The 25,142-nt window shown below is 43.6% G+C and overlaps 1 protein-coding gene and 1 long non-coding RNA gene across 11 annotated transcripts in view; one reads left to right on the forward strand and one right to left on the reverse strand.

Moving 5' to 3' along the window:
* The window catches only part of ARSG (arylsulfatase G), a 1,970,563-nt gene that overhangs the window by 509,036 nt on the left and 1,436,385 nt on the right, over positions 1-25,142 (forward strand). The gene's annotated exons all lie outside the window — the stretch shown is intronic.
* LOC146810300 (uncharacterized) overlaps positions 405-25,142 on the reverse strand; it is an 81,552-nt gene continuing 56,814 nt past the window's right edge. Inside the window, exons 2-4 of one of the 2 annotated variants that reach the window (XR_014966574.1) lie at positions 2,991-3,211; positions 2,171-2,287; positions 405-1,420 (exon numbers count right to left, since the gene is read on the reverse strand). This is a non-coding gene — a long non-coding RNA (uncharacterized LOC146810300). Of the gene's footprint in view, positions 1,421-1,658; positions 2,288-2,990; positions 3,212-25,142 lie in introns of those variants that run through there. The other variant, XR_014966573.1, reaches the window with a different exon arrangement.

A 25,142-nucleotide genomic window follows, 5' to 3' on the forward strand; every position in this document is an offset into this window, starting at 1 on the left:
CGTTGAAAATTTTCCAGTTGGAGTCACAGTGGCGATAATGCCCATCCCATGAAAAGTACCATGGCCATCTATTGTAATAATACTGTGATCAATATTATCAGCTGCATTTTGAACGAATTTCGGAGGACTTTCAGAAGGTTCCACAAGGACAGGTATAGTATTTCCTTTTTCTGCTGCAGCTAAACGTTCAAAACGAAGAACTTCTGAATAGGAGCTGCAGAATTCCATATGATTTACTGCTTCAACTACAAATCTCGAGCTTGTGTTGTCATGTAATTGAACTGCCAGCCCTAGCTGCAACGGTGCAACTAAGACTCGTGGGCGCACAGCTTGCATAATTGCCTGTCCAATAGAAGCTACTTTTCTCTCTCTGTTGGTTTTATCAGTAACAAAAACTGATAATAAGAGCCTTAACGAATCAGGAATATAGCTCACATTATAGTCAACACTACTCATGTTTTCAATGGGTGGATATGTTTCTGGTTCTACAGGGATGTCTTTAATATCATTTCTTATTATTTCAGCAGCTGCCATAAGGAGATTGTTTCGATCCTCTACAACATCTTCATGGCTATGACTGTGGTACTCTTGCAATACATGAGCAGCTGTACTTTTAAAAGTAACGACATCAGCAGTCCCTGCAACTGTTCCTATGAAGATTTCATCTTCAAAATGCTCTTTGAGTTTTTGTTTCATATACTTCGAACTGTATGGTTCGCTATCTTCTGGCAGTAATTCTCGCATTTTATTAACAAGTTCTTTAATAGTAGTTTGTTCTTCATTATTTGCCTCCATGTATTTAACTACTTGAAGAAAAGTTTCCTGGCGAACTGAGTCCTCTGGTCGACCTGAAGATATTGGAGGGTTATCAGTGAACTGCCCGGGAATTAATTTTCCAGTATAAAAATTGACGTAACACTGTTTGTGGTAGCCTGCATCTACAGCATGTAAATCAGACACATTTTGGATACGTCTCTTAACTTAGTCTGCCCATTCATCATTGCGTTTGTTGCATTTTTGTAAAACTGATGATTTGAATTCAACTGCTGGTGCATTAAACCACGCATTTTTTTTGCTCTCCCTGAAGTATAAACTTGACTCAGTACCACAGAAAAAAATTAAAATCTAAAATCAAACTGGGTTTCACACGACTGTAGAACACGAGAAGTTGTGGGATCTGATTCTTTCTCCTGGAACGGAGTTTTCAAGTTAACAAAACACGCTCTACATTTCTTGTAAACTTTCTGCCCAACACAAATGTGAAACTTAGATATTTTTCTCTCCTTGCATGTTTTTTGAATTCCAGTCACTCCTCTTTCAGTAAGTACAGATACATCGTCATCTTCTTGAAACACCACATCACAAATGAAACACTTTTCTACGTCCATTTTCACTGCATCTCACAGCAACTCGCAAGAACCTGTAACACATAAATGAAACATTTTTGATTAACAAAAAAACAAACAATAACAACAAAGTTACAAAACAAAACACAAACAATAGCAAACTTTTTATTTCAAAAGTTAATTGTCATATTTACATTCCTACACACTTTGTCATACAAGTCAATGAAAAAATTATGCAAACTTTGTCTATCTGACATATTCCGCAATTATTTGATATTATGGTCATCAGAAACAATTTTTTATTTTATTTTTGACTTTTCCGTCCCTAAAACCATATAAAATGATACCACACATGGGCATATAAACAGTTATGCCCTATATCTCAAATAATGGGCAGCCATTTTGAAAAACTTGCCATATTGGATTAACGCGTCATGATAGAGTGGTAGACTTTTCACCATCGTTTTCTATGGAAAAATTTCAATAACAATACACTCACATAAATTGTATTGCAATTAGTTCTAGGTTCCGCAACAAATTGACTAGTCTATCTGTGAATAATATATTTTGTACATGGCAGTTATTTCAGATACAAAATGAAATGTCCATCATAAGTCTGTAAAAGTTTTTATAAACTGAGATCTTTATAAAAAGAAATGTTAATATTTTCATAAATTGAGAGCTTACAAAAAGTGGCAACATCAAAGATTCAAACATGTCTGTATATATATATAAACCATTTTCAAAAGGGATACCAGCAGATGTAAAAAAATCTTCTTAACAGCCAGAGGAGCCCAAAGTCATGCGTCACTCAAAACACATACAGTGTATGCAGTTAAAACCTTTTTCTCGGTCAGGATATAGGCACGAGTGCAACCAGTAGAGAAACCTGGGCAGGTGGCAGCTTTCTCCAATTTGATTTACAGTCCACACAGCATAACCTGCAACAAGAGCACCTTCATCAATTCTGAGATGTGAACTATCCACAAAATACCTTAGTTCACAGTTTGGCATTGAAGTATCTGTTACATCAGTATGGGGCTTAGTTGCACATGTGATTACTAAAATACAACAATGGTTTCTCTCTCCTCATAGGTGGGAATTAAAGATGCTGGTTCAAGATAGGACAGCAAACAAGAATATCATGAGAAGCAGACAGTAGCAGTAGTTCATATTTAGATAATTTGGCAGTAGAAAGGTGTTGAAGTTCGGTGGCAAAGAGAAGAGAAACAAAAGCATGGGCTACCGACAGAGTTGTTCTAAATGCAATATTTTCAAAGCTTCTACGAGATAGGCAGCAGCTACACATCGGAGACATGGAGGGAGCCCAGACGAGACTTGGTTCAAAGTCGAAAAATAATAGGCTATCACCATGATCTTTCACCAGCACTCCAAGAGCAAAACCATTGCATTCATGAAAATACAGAGTAAAGTTTTTAGCATCATCAAAAAGCCCTAAAGTGGGTGCACAGTTCAGTGCTTTTTTAAAAATTTATACCAATGCATTTGCAGCTTATGTAGACCGCAGCAAGAGTTCACGGATGTCTTTTCTCATGTAGATTTTCAAGAGGTTTGCCATAGTGGCGTAGAACAGGATACATTAAATTGCTTACAGTACCCAGCTGCACCCAACAAAGTTCTTACCTGGGAGATGGCCACTGGATGGGGCAATTTACAGATAGCTTCAGTTGGATCGGGTGATAGGTAGTGCTTGCGTTACTTTCTTCTGCACCATCTCCTGAAGGTCCTATGGGTGCTGCTCCATTTTCAAGTGCATCTGCAGCTGCACACATTGGCCAGCATGGGACAAATATCCAATACATCCTTGTCCCTGGGGTCCAACTCTCTTACCGTGGTTCAGTAATCTGGGGGATAAAAAGTGATGAGACAGAGCCGTTAGAACACAAGACCTAACTGTCGCTAAGGAGACTTATTCGGTATTGCTGCTTTTCTTAGGTATTTAAAAAAAAATGTGTTGGCCTCCTCAACCCGCTGTTAGAAGAGCCGGCGTTCAACCTCTGTTTTGTTACTAGGGTCCTTTAACTTCTTAGCTAGTTCCTTGATCTGTCTATATCAAAGATACCATGTTCAGTAAAGGACTTCTTCCAATCAATCACTCAATCAAGCAGGATTTATAAAGCACTGCTTATCACCCCTGAGGGTATCCAGGTGCGGGGGATGATACTGCTGGGTTGAATTAGTCCATGAGCCTGGTCTTTAGGTGTTTCTTGAGCTCTTGCAGGGTGGGTGAAGTGCAGAGGTGGCGGGCGAGGCTGTTCAAGGACTTGGCTGCCAGGTGTGAGAAGGCGGGGCCCCCACTTTTGCTTTTGTGTAAGTGGGGGGAGTGGTCCAAGAAGAGAGAAGATGATTGAAGGATGTGGATAGGTTGGTGGTTTAGGTAGGCTAGACCCTTGTTGTGGAGGGCCTTGTAGCCGTGGGTGAGCGGTTTGTACTGGCATCGGTTGCTGACAGGGAGCCAGTATAAGGTTTTTAGGTGAGGGGAGAAATGGGTCCACTTCGGGAGGTCGAGGATGATCCTGGCTGCTGCGTTTTGGATAGTCTGGAGTCTTTTGAGTAGTTGGGCAGTGATTACCACATAGAGGCCTGGGTCACGGCGTGTCTAGTGTAGAAGGGGAGCCATTTGAAGATTTTTCTGAGCAGGTGCAGGGTGAGGAAGCAGGCAGAAGAGACAGCGTTGATTTGTTTCCTCATGGAGAGCTTGCTGTTGAATTATTCCACAGTTTCTTGCGTGCTCTGTGGGTGCGGCTGCCGGGCTGAACTGCGTTGGCCACCAGGAGTCGTCCTATAGGGTTTTGCTGTTACCGAAGATGAGAATATCAGTTTTGTCTGAGTTTAGTTTGAGGCAACTACTGTGTATCCAGCTGGCGATGCCGGTCATGCACCTGTAGAAGTTGGCTTTGGTGTTGGTCGGGTCTGAGGAGAGTAATATGATGAGCTGGGTGTCATCGGCATAGGAAATTATATTCATGTGGTGGCATCTGACCAGGGTGGCCAGAGGTGCCATGTTTGTGTTGAAGAGCGTTGGCCTTAGAGAGGATCCTTGTGGGAAACTGCAGATGATGTTCTTTGGTCCTGAGGAGAAAGGAGGGAGGGAAATGCTTTGTGCACGACCGGAGAGGAAGGAAGAGAACCATTTGAAAGCTTTCCCTTGGATCCCCATTTGGTGGAGGCTTTGCAGGAGGGTGTGGTAGGAGACTGTGTCGAATGCAGTAGAGAGATCAAGGAGGATCAGGGCGAAGGCTCTCCTTTATCAAGGAGGGTCCAGATATCATTTGTGGGAGCGATCAGGTTTAAGTGGAACCCGGATTGGGAGGGGTCAAGAAGGTTGTTCTTCTCCAGGTGGGCAGTTATTTGGAGGTTTTATGCTTTATCGAGGCAGTAGGGAGATGGGCCGGTAATTCTTTAGGTCTTTGGGGGTCCACTGAGGGTTTTTTGAGGAGCAGTTTGATATCTGCGTGTTTTCAGCCTTCGGGAAAGGAGGCTGAAGAGGTGGCTGTGTTAATGATTGTGGTGAGTTCCTTACTGATGGTGATGTTTCCAACTTTGATAATGTGCTGGGGGCAGGTGTCCTAGGGGGCTCCAGAGTGGATGGAACCCATGATGGTTGTGGTTGTGATAGCGGAGAGAGGTTCCCAGTTGTTTAGTGCACTCTCGAGTGGGTCAGGGTTGTTGAATCTGCTGAGTTGGGGTATTGGGGGTTGGGAGTTGAAGTTTTCATAGATTGTAGCGATTTGGGTGAAGAAGAAGTCTGCGAGGGTGCAGTGGCATAACAAAACTCCAGACCCAGTCAGAATCAACCAGACAACAAATGTTCAACATATGTTTTAAATTATATAGAGCATTAATCAATGCTCAGTTGATTCTCTTTGACTTACTCAAGAACAAAACTAATGAAAGAGGTCCTTTCAGACATGTTGCCTTTAGATCGTGGAACAACATACCTCTCGATCCAAGGAAATTCTAGACCTATCTGGACTTCAAAAGGGTGTTACACCATTCGTACTTTCTTAAACCACTGTTCGTCATTTGACAGCGTTTTAGGCATTTGTTCCTGTTAGCGCTGTGAGGCCATTCTATTACAGGAATGCCTTCTAAATATAATTACGAAGAATAAATAATTAAAAAAAGACAGAGAAAGCAAATTCAACACATATAAGCTTTGCACTTAACATTGCTTTTACTTGATTTGGCCCACCTTAGTTTCTCGTTAAAGGTTCGCAATAGGTACAAATTAAAATATTACCCAGTCGGCAGCGGCGGTTTTCCTTTAAGACTTGAAATAGGTGATTTCTTGTTTTGCTTGATATCATGTGTCATCTCGGTATGTAGTGATAAAATGTGCTGCCTGCTGAAGCCCATGACAGATCGATGGCTTGCAGTTAGAGGTTTACAATTTCTCTCAGGTGTCAGGAGCTCTCAGGCTAGGGGCACACTGCTCCTGCACAGTGCCAGAGGGGGCCCTCTGGAGCTCAGGGCCCCAGCACGGCGGGGGCTATTGTTAGGCCACTCCGAGGGTGTTGCAGAGCTCCTGCGAGGGGGTGACAGTGTTCTCGGTTGCTGTGGGGTTGAAGAATTCTTTGATGATGCAGAATAACTCCTTGCCGTGGTTTGAGCTGGTGTCCTGACGATGGGCATTTTTGTCGTGGTTTTCAGATGGTGGTGGTACCTGTTCAGATTTAGTTTGAAATTGTCCCGGTCTATGTTTGTTTTGCTGGATCGCCAGATTTTCTCAACTTGCTTAAGGGAGGACTTGTGGGACTTGAACTCTGGTGTGAACCAACTATGGTGTTTGGGGGATCTGTTGGTTTTGGTGGATTTAAGGGGGGTGACATTATTGCCGCCTGTGTTAATCCATGCATTTACATTTCCGACCGCTGCTTCGAGGTTAGTGGTGCTGTGGGCGTGGGGTGGAGGAGGCTTTGAGGAAGTTTGTCTTCCTATCCTTGGTAGGAAGTCCCACCAGCTGTTTTAAATATTGGCACATGGCTTTACCATTGTCACGGCCCTTCCCCCTCAAGAGCCACAGAGGTTGGATTTCTCACCCCCTGGTGCAAGGTCTTAGTTTAATGTACCAGAACAAATTAGAAATCCAGTTAGACTGTGACCAGTGCACAACCCCCTAACGTCATTTCGTCTCAACATAGAAGATAATTGCCATATAATTTGTAGTTGCCCGGCCTTTACAGCGGAATGTAGAAGACTTTTAAGACAGGATTTTAATCATTTTGCTACACATACACACCACCAAGCATTAATACCTGGCCTGCAGGGAGAAGATTTACAATTTACCAGAAGATTCTTAAAGTTCGTAGACATTGCAGAGGGGAAATTAGCTAAATTTACATAGCAAAGGGCGTTTACTTTTATTATCCAATTCTCCTATTAATTTAGGAAAAAAACACCTGGAAGGGCAGACACACACTGTAGGAGCTGAGCTGTGTCCTTATTATATGAAGATCTGGAATATCGTGAAATAATTAGGGCTTAGCATCATCAAGGCAAGAGATAATTTTACAAAAGGCACATTGCACTTTAAAACTTTATATGTGGTAAGCTCACTTTATTTAACTCCTAAGCTGGCTAAGACTCCCGGCAGGCCACACCATAGAACTGAATGGGGATTACTCATAGAGTGTAGCAGGATTAGTAATCGATAGAGGAAATTGGGCACTTTAGGCAAAGTGGATATAGTAGGTGGATTATGGTTCTTGTAAATGCACTTTACCAGTAAATCTTTTAGGTGGTTTCTTTTTAACTTGATTAATTAAGTGCTTTTATCATGGGAAGCTCCTTTATTTTAATTGTGCTTTTATAAAGTTGTCCAACAGTGATATTATGTGTGAAAAGTGTACAAATGTGACATATTGTATGTTTTTATTAACTGAACAATAAAAATGTTTTATTACACAATGCCCTAAGCAATACTGTGCAGGGTTTTTTTCAAGTTACCCTCTAGGTAAGTTTTGAGACACAGCAGAGCTCCAAACCTTCATTTGTAAATGAATAACACACTCAACATACCACTGAAAACATAGCATAAAACTTAAAAATGTTTATTTTCTGAAAGCCAAGTCTAGTGCATAAAATATAATCACACAGAATGTGAACATAAATGTAGCAGTGCATGCCATGAACAGCGAACAGCGAAAACAGTATGAATATTGATAACATTGGTTAGCAAGTTCCTGGCATCCTAACACCCTATCACTTCTACTAAGCACAATGCTAAAAATTTAACAGAAGCGAAAAAAAGCAATCTTATAAATCGAGTTTCTTAACCCCTTCGCCGCGGCAGGAATTCCGCCGCGGTGCTGGGGGGTTTGGGGGCAGTTGCGGTGCCGCTGTGCTCGTGACGGAACCACTCCGTCACGAGTCACGGGTGAGCTGTGCTCATGACGGAGTGGTTCCGTCACGTCTCCGCCCACTGCGCTAATCGCCCGCACAGGCGGGGAATTAGCGCCGCGTGGGCGGAGCGGCCGCGGCATGACGGAACCACTCCGTCCTGAGCACAGCGCACCCGTGGCTCATGACGGAGTGGTTCCGTCATGAGCACGGAAAGGGTTAATCCGGATCGCACAGCATACCTTTCCTAGCGATAAATAGCTGTTTAGCTATTCTCCGTCACAGCCCTTGCTCAGGAATGATAAGCAAAGTCACTTCTTTGTGCTGCTCTAACAGCCTTAAAGCAACCCCCGACTGGTGCTGCAAACCATTGCGACCTCTGTCCTGATGGTTCCATCGCGCCACTATAGCCCAATGAATAGAGGCCTTTAAAGCCCCTGATTGATGTTTTTGAACTCTTGTTTCTTAGTTTGACAATACTAACATGCCAACCAGACAAAATAAGTATGCTGTTTATGCGTCATCTTGATTCAAATATTGATTTTTTTGCCTCTACTGTAAGCGTCCATATTAACATAGCAGCGATCATGACATAAACAATGAAAATATGTCAGCCTAGATAGGAGACAGACATGATGCTTCAATTTCTGTATGTGTACATTTCACACACTCTGATAAAAAGAGATAAAAGAGTTTGCAGGCAAGCATACAATAAAAGCAGAACAGGTTTTAACGGTTACCCAGCCATGGTGTTTATGATATCCCCGTACTGTTAGTCAAAATAGTTATATTTAAAAGACATGTATATCCTCATAAAAGGCATAATAAATTCATAACATATATATAAACTAATGGATTAAAATACTGCATGAATCTAATGAATAAAACCTGGCATTAAATATCATTCAATGAACAATTAAGTAAAATAGCACATAAAATATTGCATAACAATAATAACACATTATTATATGTGCATTGATAGATCAGAAACAAAGCACACCAGGCATTAGATCTAATGCAACTGGATTCTAAATAAAAATAAAAAATAGAAGCGGAAAAAAGGAGAACAGACGTGGTTTTTTACATACTCTTCATTTTGTTTCAGAAAAGCAGGAACAGTCTTTTTCACTTTTACCTGGTTGACATGGCTTGAACTTTGTTGATTTTTGTTCTAGTTGGTGATGTGGTCATATAGGCTCTATAATATTCAGAGCTTTTAGCTTTTCCCTATTAGGATGAGGCACATGGAATGGTATAAGTATTTTACTTGCATTGCTTCTTTATCTTTGGTTGAGTTCCTGATGATGGGGGACAGGCATGTGATAGAAACAGCTCTTGTAGATCCAGAGAATCCAAGGAAGGTGACATCCATAGCATGTTGGTTCTTATTGACATTGATTGTTCAAGCATTGAAGCAGTTGTTTCCTTGAACGTTGGAAGTGCGACTTACCCATCATTTCGTACATATTTTACTATTGGCAGCTGCAATGCTCAGCAGCAGGCTTGGTGCATTTTTTGTGTGGTTGTAATAGTTGTTTCACAGTGATAGAATCCATGTGTCATGACTTGTAATGTTCTTACCAGTTCTGGCGTGCTGTAGAGGTTCACACCTTCTTGAGGGCTATGGTCTGTCCAAGGTAAGGGCAACCCTTGCTGCCGTCAATGAAAAGCCAGACAGACTGTGCCTTCCAAAAGGAGTCCCAAGAGGAAAAAACCCCATAGGGAAAAACCTCTGTTGAAGGCGAAGACTCAATGAGTGGAAAGGAAGACAAGAACCCACAAATAAGAGCAAACACCAGCAAGGATTGGAGAATAGAAGGCAAGAATTCCAAATAGGATTGGAAGGTTTAAATGAATCCAAACTGGAAAAGGAAGAACCAACTGGAAACAAGAGTGCGCCAACAGGAAGCAAAAATACACCAAGCAGGAGCAAAGGTCACCAGCAGGAGCGAGGACACACTAGTAGGAGCAAGGAGTGTTGCAATGCAAGGCAATGAAGGATTTAGCCCCTTAAATACCCATAGGCAGGAAGTGATGTAACAAGAAGTGATGTAGCAGGAAATAAGAAGTTGCCATCTTGGATAGGGAAAAGGAAACTTAAGGAATAGGAAAGGCCGCAATCTTGGAAAGGTTAAAACAAAGAACCTTCCCAAGGCCTTCTGGGAAACAAGACTGAGGACTCATGGGAAGAAGAAGTAACAAGATGTAACCAGGAGAATATACTGGAAGCAACAGTGAAATGTGCAAAACAAAATGTGAGTGAAAATATGGCTCATTGAAGTACTGGAAGCCGCAGCTCCAAAATTGGAGCTGTGGTGTTCCTACTGTGTATTAATGAGCATTAACGGGCCACTGTGTGGTGCTGCGACATGCCCGACTAGACATAAGCGTCGCAGAGTGTAACTGCGATGCTGAAACAGTGGGCAGCAGTGCAGCACCACCACATGCCTGAGAAAGAGGCACCACGGGGGGGCGTCGCAGGCTGCTCCGCAGCCCAAGATGATGAAGCGGGCAGCGCTACGGGCTGAGCAATGGCCCGCGGCACAACACCAGGGGGGACAGAAGCAGGCTTCCAGTTCAGTGGCCTTACTTGAAAGACATTCAATTTGTTGAAGGGCAGAGAGAGGTGCTTAGAAAAGTCAGCCTTTCATATCCAAGATAGAACGCCAGGATCTCTCAGCATTGCTTCTCAGTGGGCTATTTCAATTTGAAATTCATTGTGGAGATGGTACTGGTTTTATTTCTTTGTCTCATCAGGAAGATGAGAACTGCACCACTGATGGTCAGAAGGATTGTTGGAAATTGTTTGATTATCCCCAAAACAGTCTTAAAACAAGTTAATGAACCAGTACCAGTGTTCTTGCAAAAATGCTCTGACAGTTGTGTTTGAAGAATTGAAGATGGTATGAACAAAATCTACAAAATGATTAGAACACAGGGTTTGCAGAAGCTTTTGAATCTCTGACACAGAGTTGGCTGTTTGTAACTCATAAGTTTCTGGCGCTGAGGTTAAGGAGACATCATTCTGCATTAATATAGCAACAAGTTTATTCAAGTTATCAATATACATTTAATTTATGTCTATTCTATGCCAAGGGACACTTTCAAACTGTCTTTTAGGAGGAGGGTACAGCATGTTATGCTTTCTGAAACAGTTGGCCTTGGGGTATTTCGCAACGTGTTGTTTGTGATGTTTCACTGGAGCATGTTGGGCTGGAATTGTGCAAACAGATGCAGCTATAAATTTACAGGTTAATCCTGACTTCACAGAGTTACAGACTCAATACAGAGTGATGGAATTGCAAAAGAGTGTGTGACCTAAAGTATTTGAAAACCAAACTGTACTTATGATAGAGGTATTGTTTTGTGTGTAGCAAGCAAATTTAAAGAGTAACTCCTACATGTGGTGAAAGAAAATATTGTGCATTTGTTTTCATACCAACCCAAGGACTTATTTTTTTTTAGTATTCATGGATGTGAAAAGTGGTCACAGGCATTTCGATTACTCCAGGTAGGAGACATGATATAAATATAGGTGGCTTCTGTGTTTTTTTGCTATGCTTCTTTTTGTTGAGGTCCCAATATATGCCTCGAAAATGGCACTCTCATTGATGACCTGCAAAAGTACTTTACCAGACCTCAGTGTCTGAAGTGCCCAATTTTGCTGTGTAATAGACTGAGCCTATGTTGCAGAAGATTTAGGTCTTCGTTTAGAAGACCAAGGGCTGATGACATTATAGGGCTTATAAAATACACCATTTTAGAGGGTTTGTATTCCATTATCAATAACTTTAAATGAGGTTTTCTTAATTTCTCTGCCAATTTCTTGAATTCTTTCGGCTGCCTATTTTTCTGATTATCTTTGCATTTCATTATGAATTGCATAACCTGCTGCAAATAGGAAGCATTTAACTTTAGCTGGGAGTAGACCCAGGAGGAAATCATTTAAATCCATTGTTTCACTGTTTGTAAACAGATGTTCCTTGATCGCATTGAGGCTGGAATGTACTAACCATCATAGGCTCAGTTTATTCACACTGTATGTACTGACTGTTACAGGTGTTTATTTAGTATAGATGTGGTCTGGACGATTAGCTAAAGAACCGTGAGGTTTGGAAAGAAATCGGTTCATGCATACCTCAATATCAGTTGGCTAGAGGACAATCCCTTTGGGGGTGTAACAAGGTCGTATTGTAGTTCCTATTCTGGATCATTTAATGCGGAATCAATAATATTTTCCTATCTTTTCTGTTTTGAAAACTGGGTCGAATTGAATTTTTATAATTAAAGAGTTCTTAAAATCTTTATTAGATCTAAATCCTAGACATGTAGTCTGATGGACAGTTTTTTTTTCAGGAAAACAATTCTTCTTTTCAGAATTACGCATATTCTAAATTAGGCTTCTCTGTCTGGAATCTGCCAAATTCTTGTTACCCCCAAATACGTTATTCTACATTTTTTTCTTTCAATACTCCTAACCTTGCATAGGCAGATTTTCAACAAATCTATATGACTATATTAGCTTGTAAGTGGTAATCGGATGTTTTGTGGCTTTTCTTCCTTCTGTAAATAATAGACAACTGATGGGTTTGACTTGTCAGTGTTATTGAAATAAGAGAATTTCTTGAAATTTGAGTGGCTGTTTATAGGTGGAACCCTGCAATGCTCCCACTATGTATAGTTGTATATTTCTCTTAGAGTACTGGTTCTGTGTATGTAGTGGTTTCCACTGTGGTGGAAAGAAAACATTTCTTTATGATTATCACATTTTACTAAGGAGCTTCATAGTCTGGTGTGTTGAAAACCTTAAGGTCCTTCGACATTCTTTTAACCATTTCTAAGCCCTGTTGAGCTGAAAAGGAAACCAGTATTATAATGTCATCAAGAACCTCCTCACCACACAGGATATTATCTCCATCAAGAGCTCCATGCATTCTGGAGCACCCACAGACCCATGCCCCCATCAAGTCTTTAACCTTGGAAGTAAGACAATTAGCGGCAGCCTCAGGAAGGTCCTCAACACTTCCATCACTGCAGCCTTCCTCCCTGAAGACTGAAATTGCACTCAAGTGAGGCCCATTCTGAAAAAAACATCCGCTGACCCAGCCGATCTAAACAACTACCGGCCCATCTTTCTGCTCCCCTATCTAGTAAAATGCCTCGAGAAAGCAATCAACCAGCAACTCACGCAATACTTAGAAGATCACAACCTCATGGACCCCTCCCAATCCTGATTCCGAGGTAACTGCGACAACCCTGCTGGCAGCCACCAAAGACATGAAAGCCCTCCTGGACTGCAGGGAAACAGCAGCCCACATCCTCCTGGACCTGTCCTCCATGTTTCACAAAGTCTCGCACCACATCCATGATCAACAGCCTCCACCACAATGGGATCCAAGCAAACGCCCTTAAACAGATTGCCTTATACCTCACCGGCAGAACCTAAAGGATATGTTTCCCACCTTTCACCTCTTAACCCAAGAAGACCATCTGCGGAGTCCCCAAGGATTGTCCCTCAGCCCTACCCTCTTCAACATCTACATGACCCCCGCCACCACGTCAGATCACACGGTCTAAACATCATCTCCTACACTGACGACCATCAGCTCATCCTCTCACTGTCTGAAGACCCCTCCACCTCAAAAGCAAACTTCCATAAATGCATGAGGAACTTTGGAAACTTGATGAAGGACAATTGTCTCAACCTCAATACAGAGAAGATGGAAATCCTCATATTTGGGAACAACAACTCACCATGGAGCGACCCATGGTTGCTATTAGGACCAATATATATACAAGGCTGGAACACCATATACAGACCACATTACATTGTGGTGACGTATATTGATGACATTCTGATGGTATTGACAGACAGTGAGGAGCAGCTACTTGAATTCCATAAATGGTTAAATGCTATATCAGATGACATAAAGTTCACCATCCATTATAGTTCACATGCGATTGATTTCTTAGACATCACTATAAAGGTTAATGTGGATCATTTATACATGATGCTTTTCCGAAAAAGTAGCTAAAGGAATACTCTCTTAAGGTACTCAAGTCATCATCCCAGAAACCTAAGGGATAATTTACCCTAGAGGCAATTCCTTCATCTTGGGAGGAACTGCTTGTGTAAACCAGATTACTTTAAAGAATCTGAGGACCTACAGGGTCGCTAGGATGAAAGAGAATATCCTAAGAGCGTACTAAAAAGAGCTCATAAGAGGGTTTGATTCTGCCCATGAGAGAGACTACTGGTACCCAAGCATCGCAATGATATAACACAAAACAGAATGACGTGTGACTGCGTTTTGTACACATAGCAATAAGATATGTAGGATCATCAATCGGCACTGTACTTTAATGGCTAATGAGATTGAGATGAGACAACCCCGATACACTCTTTTAGGAGGGGTAAAAACATAAAATACCATGTAGTGAGCTCATTCCTTGGGGGGCACCCAAACCTTCAATACAGACACTGTGGAACTTACCTTTACTGCCCATTTTAAGCGTTGTAGTTGTAATTCATGTGGGTTAACTCTAGAGATAAAAATCTAAAGCTATAATGGATAGACGTACACTCTTAAAGAGCACATGAATTACGTTGATATGATCAATGGGATTAGATATCCGTGTGACCTTTTGTATGTAGCCCAGACACTCAGAAGGTGAAGGTATGCATCCTGCAACATTGCAGCAGGATAAATTGTTGGAATCAAGGAGCGCCACTTGTTGAACAGCTCACTGTACGGTATCGTCCCATAGACAGCATGAAGTGGGTGGTAATTGAGAGATTCGGCTCCAACCCTGGGGGCAGAAGTTTTGCAAACATTCTGAATCTACATGAAAGCAAATGGATTAGGGGAGAGGAGTTGGTCTAACGGATAGGGGGCTCGACCTGGGGAACTGGGTTCGAGTCTCGGTAATGGCGCTGAACATCCTGTGATTCTGGCAAATCACTTAATCTCCCTGTGCCTAACAAAGAATGAATGTGTGTCCTAATGTAACGTAACTGGTGCTATATAAAGCGCTCTGATACCTGAATGGATTTGGGTCAAGTTCGTGCTATATAAAACTCAGCAAAAAAAAAAAAAAGATTCACCTTTTGGATATGGTGGCACAGGGCCTGAATGAATATGAGGAAATATCACGACAAGTGGCGAATCTGAGCAATGGATTAATGAGACAGATGTGCAATTACTGTATAATTTATTGGGTGCAATTTACGACCACTGTTATATATTTTCTATCAGGCTGCATATTACAACTTAATGAAATTTGGTGCCATGTTTATTGCTATCTCCACAAAATAATGAATATTTCTTTGTAAATGACACTTGATATGTGGCTGCTTAAGCAGAGTTTAAATTTATTTAAGTTATTATTAATGTTTATCAAAGACTTCTAATACTAATATATATTATTTGTTTTCAATTCTAATTTCACAGAAAATGAAGGTTGTTCTGGTGCCGAGACTGCGATCTTCAAATTACTGTGTATACACGAGTGTTCATAACTAAATCTATTGAAACTGAGAGGACTATAAATCAACCCGTTATGTTTGCGGGTTCTCTGCAGACGTTTGTTAGGATTGACGATAGGAGTTTATTCTTGGCTCTTTTATCCATCATGTGACCGGGCAACCAGCGTTACAATCCCACACCACACCTGTGCCAGCGTGCACGTTGACATGATGGCAGCTTTTTCTGTTCTTCTCTCGCGGCCACTTAATTGGTCGCGCTAGAGAGGTACATTTTTGTGGTGTAAGGTGAGTGGATTGGCAAGGCTGGTCGCGTTTGAAAGAATTCTCTTTTTTTTGTGGACATGATTTACTAATGGATACATTGTATATTGTTTGAGGGCCTGAGGTGATTTGAGCACGGAATTGATGACAGGGGATTTGTTATTCCAAGCTAATATTTTGGATTTACTCACTATGCTGGGTGTGTTACCCGCCCCGTTTTGCTCCTTTGATTTTGAGATGGCAAGTTGTGAAGTAATTAACTATATCCAGAGGGAGTAAGTGTGATATCTGTTTTTTCCGCAAAATTATATTGATTAAATTTACCTCTACAGACTTTAGTGATGGCTCAGATTTGTTTTTATTGGTGGAAGTAAGTTGGCTACAGAATGAGAAGCCTATTCGCCTTCACTAGTTTGTTGTAACTATGGTTGACTCTTCCACACATGGATGATAGTTATTTCCAGGTAAGTACATGTAATTTAAGGAAGCTGTTCACAGCACAGACAACTCTCTCTATTAGTTTTTAATCGAGTGGAAATGATCCTTTCTTTGTTAGGTTGGGACTTCTTTACTAACTTACCCAGTCCTGAAGAAGACCCGCTATAAAGGCGTTTACTGGCCCCTTGCCCCCTTGCTGGGTCGATACGTCGACATCTTATGAAAAGCCTGAATTCAATAGATGATTCACAGTGGGGCATTTTGAAATTAGTAACTGTACCTCATACTGATGAAACAAAATGTATTTCTACGATGTACTAAATATGGGCGACAGGCTTTTTTGTAAAGAAATATGGTATATGTAATGGGTCCATGCCCCCTTTTTCCTTCACCTATAAAACCTACACGGGCACCTGCTCTGAGCATCCCTTTGTTGTCACAAACTTTTTCTGAACTGAGAATAAATGTAAATGATGTATTTATACTGTTGTTATGTGATATATTTTCAAACTTCTGGAGTGAATCTTCTTTTGTGTGTTAATAATTAAGGAGTTGATTAATTTGATCCTCTGTTTTACAACAAATTTTCAATACCTCTTTTGATTGGATCATTGTTGTCTGTATCGCAAGCTACCCAGGTCCTTTGGGTTGTTTTGGGTCACCCCATTGTTTTATAATGGCCTGCAGAGCTTGGCACACTCCGCCTCAAAAGACCACGTCTGCAACCTCGGCATCATCCTGGATACTAAGATATCCCAGAAGAGACAAGTCAACACAGTCTCATCCGCCTGCTTCCACACCCCTCACATGCTCTGCCAAATCTTGAGGTGGCCCCTGGTCAACAACAGAAGGACCATCAACCAGGCCCTCATCACCGACAGTCTATACTACCAGAACGCACTCTACGTAGGAATCGCTGCATGCCCCCTGAAAAGACTCCAGACAATACAGAGCTTGGTGGCAAGGCTCCTACTCGAGCTCCCCAGAAGGACCAATATCACACCCCACCTCAAGAAGCAACACTGGCTCCTGATTCAGAAGAGATGTCAGTTCAAGATCCTGACCCATGCCTCCAAGGCCCTGCACAATGAAGGACCAGCATACATCAACAAATACCTGACCTTCTACAAACCGGCCAGACACCTTCAGACACCTACCCTCGCAGACACCGCACGGAGCTGTAGGGTAAAGGGTGGAGGATGCCCCTTCTAGCACCTGGAAGCCAAGGCTTGGAACAACCTCCACCTGCACCTCCGAACCACTCGTTGCACCAGCAATTCAGAAGGGAACTAAAGACCTGGGTGTTTGATTGATCCGACCTACAGCTCCAGCGTCTCGAGACCCTCATGGGTGAGTTGCACTTGATAGATTGATTGATTAAGAGTAATTGAAGACAGAAGGTATTTATAAAATCTCTGTTGGCAGCATGATCTAATTGGGAACCTTTCTCCAGACTACACCATCTAGCACAAAATATGCAGTTGTGTTCGCAGCATGATGGTCCCTTCATTCTCAGTGAGAAAAAGAATGCAGTTGCCGTTTTCAAAATACAAAAAATGGCAAGTATCATTGAATTTTCCGTTGAAGGTACAAACAATGCATTAGAGCATTCAATAGAAAACATTTTTTTTACAAGTCCCCGGTGTTTGAGTACAATCCCTGTCCTTAGTTCACTGCCTCTCCACCCCCCCCATCTCCCACAGTTCAGTCAGCCACAGAGGATAGATCGTCTAGTTTAACAGCTAAACCATAATAGTCCCACCACGTACCCCAAATTTTAGAGAATTCTTGGGGGCACCCACAAGCCTTGTAAATCGGTTCCTCCTGTTGGCATAATTTTATCAGGAATGTAATGTCGATTTAATAACAGCAACATTATGATCAGCATGATTCACATTAAAAGGAAGAACACTCCTGTACTATCAAGAAATAGGACCATGCAATATTAAATATTGGTCATGCAACCAGTAGCAAACAGAATATAAGCTGTGCCCTTGGGCAACTGTGGAGTGTGTCAGCATTTCTTTTGGTGGTTCATAGAAAACCATAGCAGTATTGGAAACGTTTGTGAAAGTTGGCACTTGGTGTAAAGCTGAAGACTTAGTAAGTTCTACAGTAACCTGGATTGGGACTCAAAATGTCAGCATGGCAGCTTTCTCCATGTTTTCCATGGGGTAGTTCTTTCAGAGTAGGGAGAGATTGCAAGACTCTACTCAGAAGACTGTTTGGTGTCAGGGGGGGTGGGGGTGTCAGTTGAACAGTATTGGCCACATAGTGCTTTTTAACCTGCTCAAGGACACATTCTTGTTTTGAACCAGGAAATGGAGGCAGGATAACAGTTTGTGTGCTTTTTACCCCATAAACTGGAATGGGTTATCTGTAAGATGGCCCATATGCTTGTTTATTGGAGGACTTTTCTTGAACTAGCCTGCCAACCTTGGGGAGCTACCCATCAGCAGCTTTAGTAAAATTATAGTTGCTGGTGAGTGGAGTCAGAATTCTTTACGCTTGTATCTGACCTCTTAGACACTCTGCAAGACATTCAAACGTTGTTCTATGTCAAATTCTTGTTCTTCCACCACCTTTAGATAACTATCACGATCAGGCGCATACATAGATACTCGGAAGAGCATCTCATATGGAGCGCAACAACCTAATACTCCTCTAGGAAATGTATTGCTTTCTAAAGTCCATGCAGATTATGGAAACATCACAGTTCTGTACTTAATACCCCAGGGGTCATCGCTTGCTTAAACGTACCTTTGGCGTATTCCATTAATCCATTGCTCTCCACTCAAAAAGGGTGCTTCCTAAGACGCCTTTGTGGCGAACAGAGGACCGTTGTCTGAATGAAAGGTATGAACTGTACCCATTGCAACTAAGCACAGCAGGTCTTTCAGGACCGCTCAAGCATCAGCATTCCTTTGCAGCCAGACCCACCGTAATATGGAGCATGAATCAACAGCAACTAGAGTATTTCTATTCAGGATCAATAGCCCCAATATGATTGGGATAAAACATCCCAAACAGGTGATTGGAGATGGTACGGGGAGTCTGTGCTAGTCTTAGAGCAGTCAAATAGTTTATTTGTTAGCAGATGTTACACAGCTGTACATAGTTTTCAGTTTGTTTAGGTAGATAAAGCAACCAGTGTATTTGCTGGAACATGGCTACTGTGGAACTCATGTCAGCATGGGCAGATGGTAACCCTTCATAAGCTGCTTTTATTAGGTCTAATCTAGCCAACTCAGTGAGAATTTGTCTATCTCCAACTCCAGGTACTGAAACCATCAGACTGTTTAGTACCAACCGCAGGATATGTAGAGCTGTCTGTATAAAGCACACCGAAGGTCTGTCTACGTCCATCTGTGTATGGACCATGCCCAGCACCACGTCCCCTTACCCTGACGCCCTCCCAAAGGTACACCATCGCCGAACTGTACACCCTCAACCCCACGCCTCACAGAAACACTGCGCCAACCCACCTTCCACGGTAGGACCTTTCCCCTGCAGCCAGCCACTTTACCAGCCACTGAACACACACCAGCCCCACCCCAAACACACCACAGACACCACCTGAACAAAAACACCAACTCACATGTGCCCTTGTCAACGCACGCTCACTATGCAAGTATACCACTAAATGATGGGACCTCATTGCCACCCTCGCACCTGACATAATATTCCTCACTGAGACGTCGCTCAACCCCACATCCACCCCAGACATTACCACAGTGAACCCCGGTAAATATGAAATCACTCACCAGGACCTCACCAACAAAGTGGGAAGAGGAACAGCCATCATCCTCAAAAAGACCATACAGTGTAGCAACACCACCACACCCATGGAACAACTAAACTTCAAGCTCCACACGGATGATGAGACGACCATCAAAGGCACCCTCGCATACTGAAACCCAGGACCGCACCTCAGCTTCTGCAACAGCATCACCGACTTTATCGTGGCCCTAACCTTTGACTCCAAGGCCTGCATCTTCCTTGGCGACCTCAATTTCCACATCGACAACCTCAATGACGAAAACACCTCATACCTCCTTAACAGTATGAGCAGCCTTGAATTGACCCAGATCATCCACGACCCTACACACACTGCAGGGCATACGCTGGACCCAGTTTTCACCTCCAGCAACTGAGTCCAATACAGCAGTGTCACAGAAATCACAATGACTGATCACTCCATCATCCACTTCAGCATCTCCAGCCTCCCACCGCCACCCGCAAGATGACCAATGCCTCCCACTGGAGGTGGAACAAAATCTCAGTGACCAGCTGGGCGAATGTCTCAACACCTCACACCCTGCTACCACCACCAACCTCAAGCAGGGAGTGAAAAACTTCAGTGCCTGGCTCACCAATTGTGCAGACAGCATCGTCCCCATCAAGAGCAACATCCAGAGAAAATCCTCCAAAAACGCTAGCTGGTACACCAAAGAACTCAGAACAGCGAAACGAGATAGCAAACAGTTGGAGAGGTGGGGTGGAGCACCAGAAAGGACACCTCCAACAGGCCAGCCTTCAAGACTTTCTCAATCGGTACCACAACCTGCTGAGGGCAACAAAGACCGCTGTTGCCTCAAGCATCGTAACCAGCACCAACAACACCATGGAACTTTTCAATATTAAGGAATTCTCCAACTGGGCTGCCAGCGAAAGCAACCTCACACCCCCAGAGGAGCTGTATGATAACCTGACCCACTTCTTCCATGACAAGATCGCAACCATATACAGAAACTTCAAACCCCAACCCACACCTACGGACTTCCTAGACAGATACTCCACCACCGTAGCTGACACAAACCACACACTGACCACCTGGAACATCCTCTTCACCCAGGACACCACTTTGGCAATGAAATTCATCCACTCAAGAGCTCCCACAGACACATGCTGCAACACCTCTGAAACCAATGGATCGTCCAGGAACTCCCCACCCTACTCAACCTTTGTATCACCACCGCAACATTTCCCAATGCCTGGAATCATGCCGAAGTCAGACCACTACTCAAAAAAACCTCCACCGACCTCAGCATGTACTGGCCAATCTCCCTGATCCCATTCCCAGCAAAGGTACTGGAAAAGATCATCAACAATCAACTTGTGATACACCTGGAGCAGAACCAGCTACTTGATGCCTCCCAATCTGGCTTCCGCAGCAATCACAGCACCAATATAGCCCTGATCGCAGCCATCAAAGACATTTGAACCCTCCTCAACTGAGGAGAAACAGCAGCTTTGATCCTCCTCAAACTCTCGGCAGCCTTCAACGTTATATCCAACCAAACACTGATCGAAAGAATCCACCACATTGACATCCAAGGTGACGCACTCGGATGGATCACCTCCTTTCTCACTGGAAGAACCCAGAGAATCCACCTCCCACCTTTCACCTCTGAACTCAAGGAGATCACCTGCGGTGTCCCCTAAAGCTCATCCTTCTCTCCCACGCTCTTCAATGCATATATGACACCGCTGGCCAACATCTTCAGATCCCACGGTCGCATCATAATTTCCTATGCAGACAATAACCAACTCATCCTCTTACCACCGGAACCAGCTTCAACCGATGCATGACAAACGTCGCCGACTGGATGAAGAACAACTGCCTGCAGCTGAACACAGATGAGATGGAAGTTCTGATTGTTGGCAACAGCAGCAACATGTGAAACGACTCCTGGTGGCCATCAGACCCAGAACCTGCACCCACTCCCTCCAACCATGCCAGAAACCACGGAATCATCATTGACAACAAACTCGCCATGAAATAACAGATCAAAGCAGTCTCCTTCACCTGCGTCCTCACTCTGTGCATGCTATGTAAGATCTTTCAGTGGCTACCCCAACTGACGAGATGCACTGTGACACAAGCCCTCATCACCGGCTGACTGAACTACGGCAATGCCCTCTAGGTAGGAATTTCCGCACACCTCCTACAGAGACTTCAGACCATACAGAACGGCACAGCCAGACTCATCCTCAGCCTTCCCCCGCCGAACCCACATCACACGTAGCTGACACAAACCACACACTGACCACCTGGAACATCCTCTTCACCCAGGACACCACTTTGGCAATGAAATTCATCCACTCAAGAGCTCCCACAGACACATGCTGCAACACCTCTGAAACCAATGGATCGTCCAGGAACTCCCCACCCTACTCAACCTTTGTATCACCACCGCAACATTTCCCAATGCCTGGAATCATGCCGAAGTCAGACCACTACTCAAAAAAACCTCCACCGACCTCAGCATGTACTGGCCAATCTCCCTGATCCCATTCCCAGCAAAGGTACTGGAAAAGATCATCAACAATCAACTTGTGATACACCTGGAGCAGAACCAGCTACTTGATGCCTCCCAATCTGGCTTCCGCAGCAATCACAGCACCAATATAGCCCTGATCGCAGCCATCAAAGACATTTGAACCCTCCTCAACTGAGGAGAAACAGCAGCTTTGATCCTCCTCAAACTCTCGGCAGCCTTCAACGTTATATCCAACCAAACACTGATCGAAAGAATCCACCACATTGACATCCAAGGTGACGCACTCGGATGGATCACCTCCTTTCTCACTGGAAGAACCCAGAGAATCCACCTCCCACCTTTCACCTCTGAACTCAAGGAGATCACCTGCGGTGTCCCCTAAAGCTCATCCTTCTCTCCCACGCTCTTCAATGCATATATGACACCGCTGGCCAACATCTTCAGATCCCACGGTCGCATCATAATTTCCTATGCAGACAATAACCAACTCATCCTCTTACCACCGGAACCAGCTTCAACCGATGCATGACAAACGTCGCCGACTGGATGAAGAACAACTGCCTGCAGCTGAACACAGATGAGATGGAAGTTCTGATTGTTGGCAACAGCAGCAACATGTGAAACGACTCCTGGTGGCCATCAGACCCAGAACCTGCACCCACTCCCTCCAACCATGCCAGAAACCACGGAATCATCATTGACAACAAACTCGCCATGAAATAACAGATCAAAGCAGTCTCCTTCACCTGCGTCCTCACTCTGTGCATGCTATGTAAGATCTTTCAGTGGCTACCCCAACTGACGAGATGCACTGTGACACAAGCCCTCATCACCGGCTGACTGAACTACGGCAATGCCCTCTAGGTAGGAATTTCCGCACACCTCCTACAGAGACTTCAGACCATACAGAACGGCACAGCCAGACTCATCCTCAGCCTTCCCCCGCCGAACCCACATCACACTCCACCTTGGGAAACTCCACTGGCTCCTTGTGCAGAGGAGATGCCAATTCAAGCTGCTCACCCAGGCACATATGGCTCTATATAACCAAGGACTCAGTTACATTAACCACCACCTGAACATCCACCAATTGTCGAGAAGGCTACACTCTCCCTTCCTTTCACTTGCCCATACTCTCCGCGCCCATTCGTGCCTGGACCGTGCCCACCGCAATGACCCCTTGCCATCTTGGCCCCCGAGATACACCATCACCGATCTCTACTCCTTTGACCCCAGACCCCGCAACAAACACTGCCACTGCACCAACCCACACTCCACAGTAGGACTTTTCCCATGCACCCAGCCACTTCACCTGTCACTGCACATACACCAGCCTACTGTCAAGCCCCACCCCAAAGCAGAATTGAAGGACGCTCCTTCTCCCACATTGCAGCAAAGACCTGGAACAGCCTCCCCACACACCTCCGGACCATCACCTCACTTGTGGAATTCCGAATGGCCCTCAAGACCTGGTTGTTTGAGTAAGTCTCTGAGACTTGCAAGTACTTGCATACCCTATTGGGTGATTAGTAGCACTTTATAGATCCTGATTGATTGATGGCTACGCACTGGCCAAGAAGCGGCCACCGAAAGGTTTGAGGACCCATTTTACCATGGCGAAGAATTCTACTGTGGGGCGCCTTTCCGAAACATCTACCAGGCTCAGGCTGCGACGTGGGCATTAGTGCATATGTTCACAAAGCCTTGACATCCAGCTCCAGCGGGAAGTACACTTGCAAGACTTTTTGGTTGGAGTCTCCTCCACAGACACTCCACTCCGAGTAGATACTGCTTTGATATCTGTTCTAAGATGAGAAATCTGTAGTTAGAAGTATCCATCAGAATAACAAGTCCCTTACTTTTGGTAGTACTCTTTCTGGTGGATCTAACAGCAGATTCCTCACTAACCTCCCTATTCTGTGCAGTGGCCTCTGTTTAACACCTAGAAAGGTCCAAAGTTAGTACTTACCACACTGCATGCAACATTTGTTCACGCTCTGTGCCTGAGGGAATGGAAAAGGAAAATACAAGAACCTGGCATCAGAGTGCAGGGGTGGCATTTATATGCAGCTCTGCTCCATTACGTCCGCTATAGTATGGAGCGCCATAATGCCAATTAGCAGGATACTGGTGCACAACTACAAATACTATCTCTGGGCCTAATATGGCACCCTGGGGCTATTCCTAGGTGAGGATCTATGGTTAGATAGAATATCCACCAGAAAGGGTGTTACCAAAGGTAAAAACTTGTTTTTTAGAACCCGTATCTCATGGATTAGATAGGATTTTGGAGTACACAAAATTAAGTGGGCCAGCTGTTTGTTGTGGTGGTACTCCTTGGAAGTATTGTTTCTGCAGGACACCCAGGTTTTGGGTACAGAGTGCGAGTTCCTGAGGAGATACAGTATCGTGTTGGGGAATACACATTGGTTTCACCAGTGGATCCCAGAGTGTGGCAATTCTGCTTAGTTAGAGTTTCACATTTCACAATTAGCATACATTCACAAAATATACCTGGTCATGTGCCTTTAAAGCATTTGAGCAGGGCTCTGGTACCATGGGCTCTAGGACATCAGTGGTAAACAACACAAATTCACTTGAGAATTTACCTTTGAATAATGGCTGCCCCTGAAACTGAAGAAAAGGCATGTCTATCTGCAAACAATGCCTGGAACTGCACAGGCCTGTCTTTGCACAACATTTGCCTATGTGTTTTACTGACTGAATTTTACAGTAAAAGACAATGATAGATCAGAAATTAACCCCAAAATATGGAGATAACTTATAAAAGATTTAGAATGTAAAGATAGAGTGCCGAGCTACTGTTGTAAAGTAACGTGTAGATAAAAAGCAGAGGTATAGGTGTAGAGTAATGTAACAAGAGGACTTCAGTAGAGTGGAAATGTAGAGACTGAAAGATCAACATAAGACTGGGAACGCACAGAAATTGGAGGCCAGATCTAC

Source organism: Triturus cristatus, chromosome 7 (genome assembly GCF_964204655.1).
Source record: "Triturus cristatus chromosome 7, aTriCri1.1, whole genome shotgun sequence".
In the NCBI taxonomy this organism is placed as follows: Eukaryota; Metazoa; Chordata; class Amphibia; order Caudata; family Salamandridae; genus Triturus; species Triturus cristatus.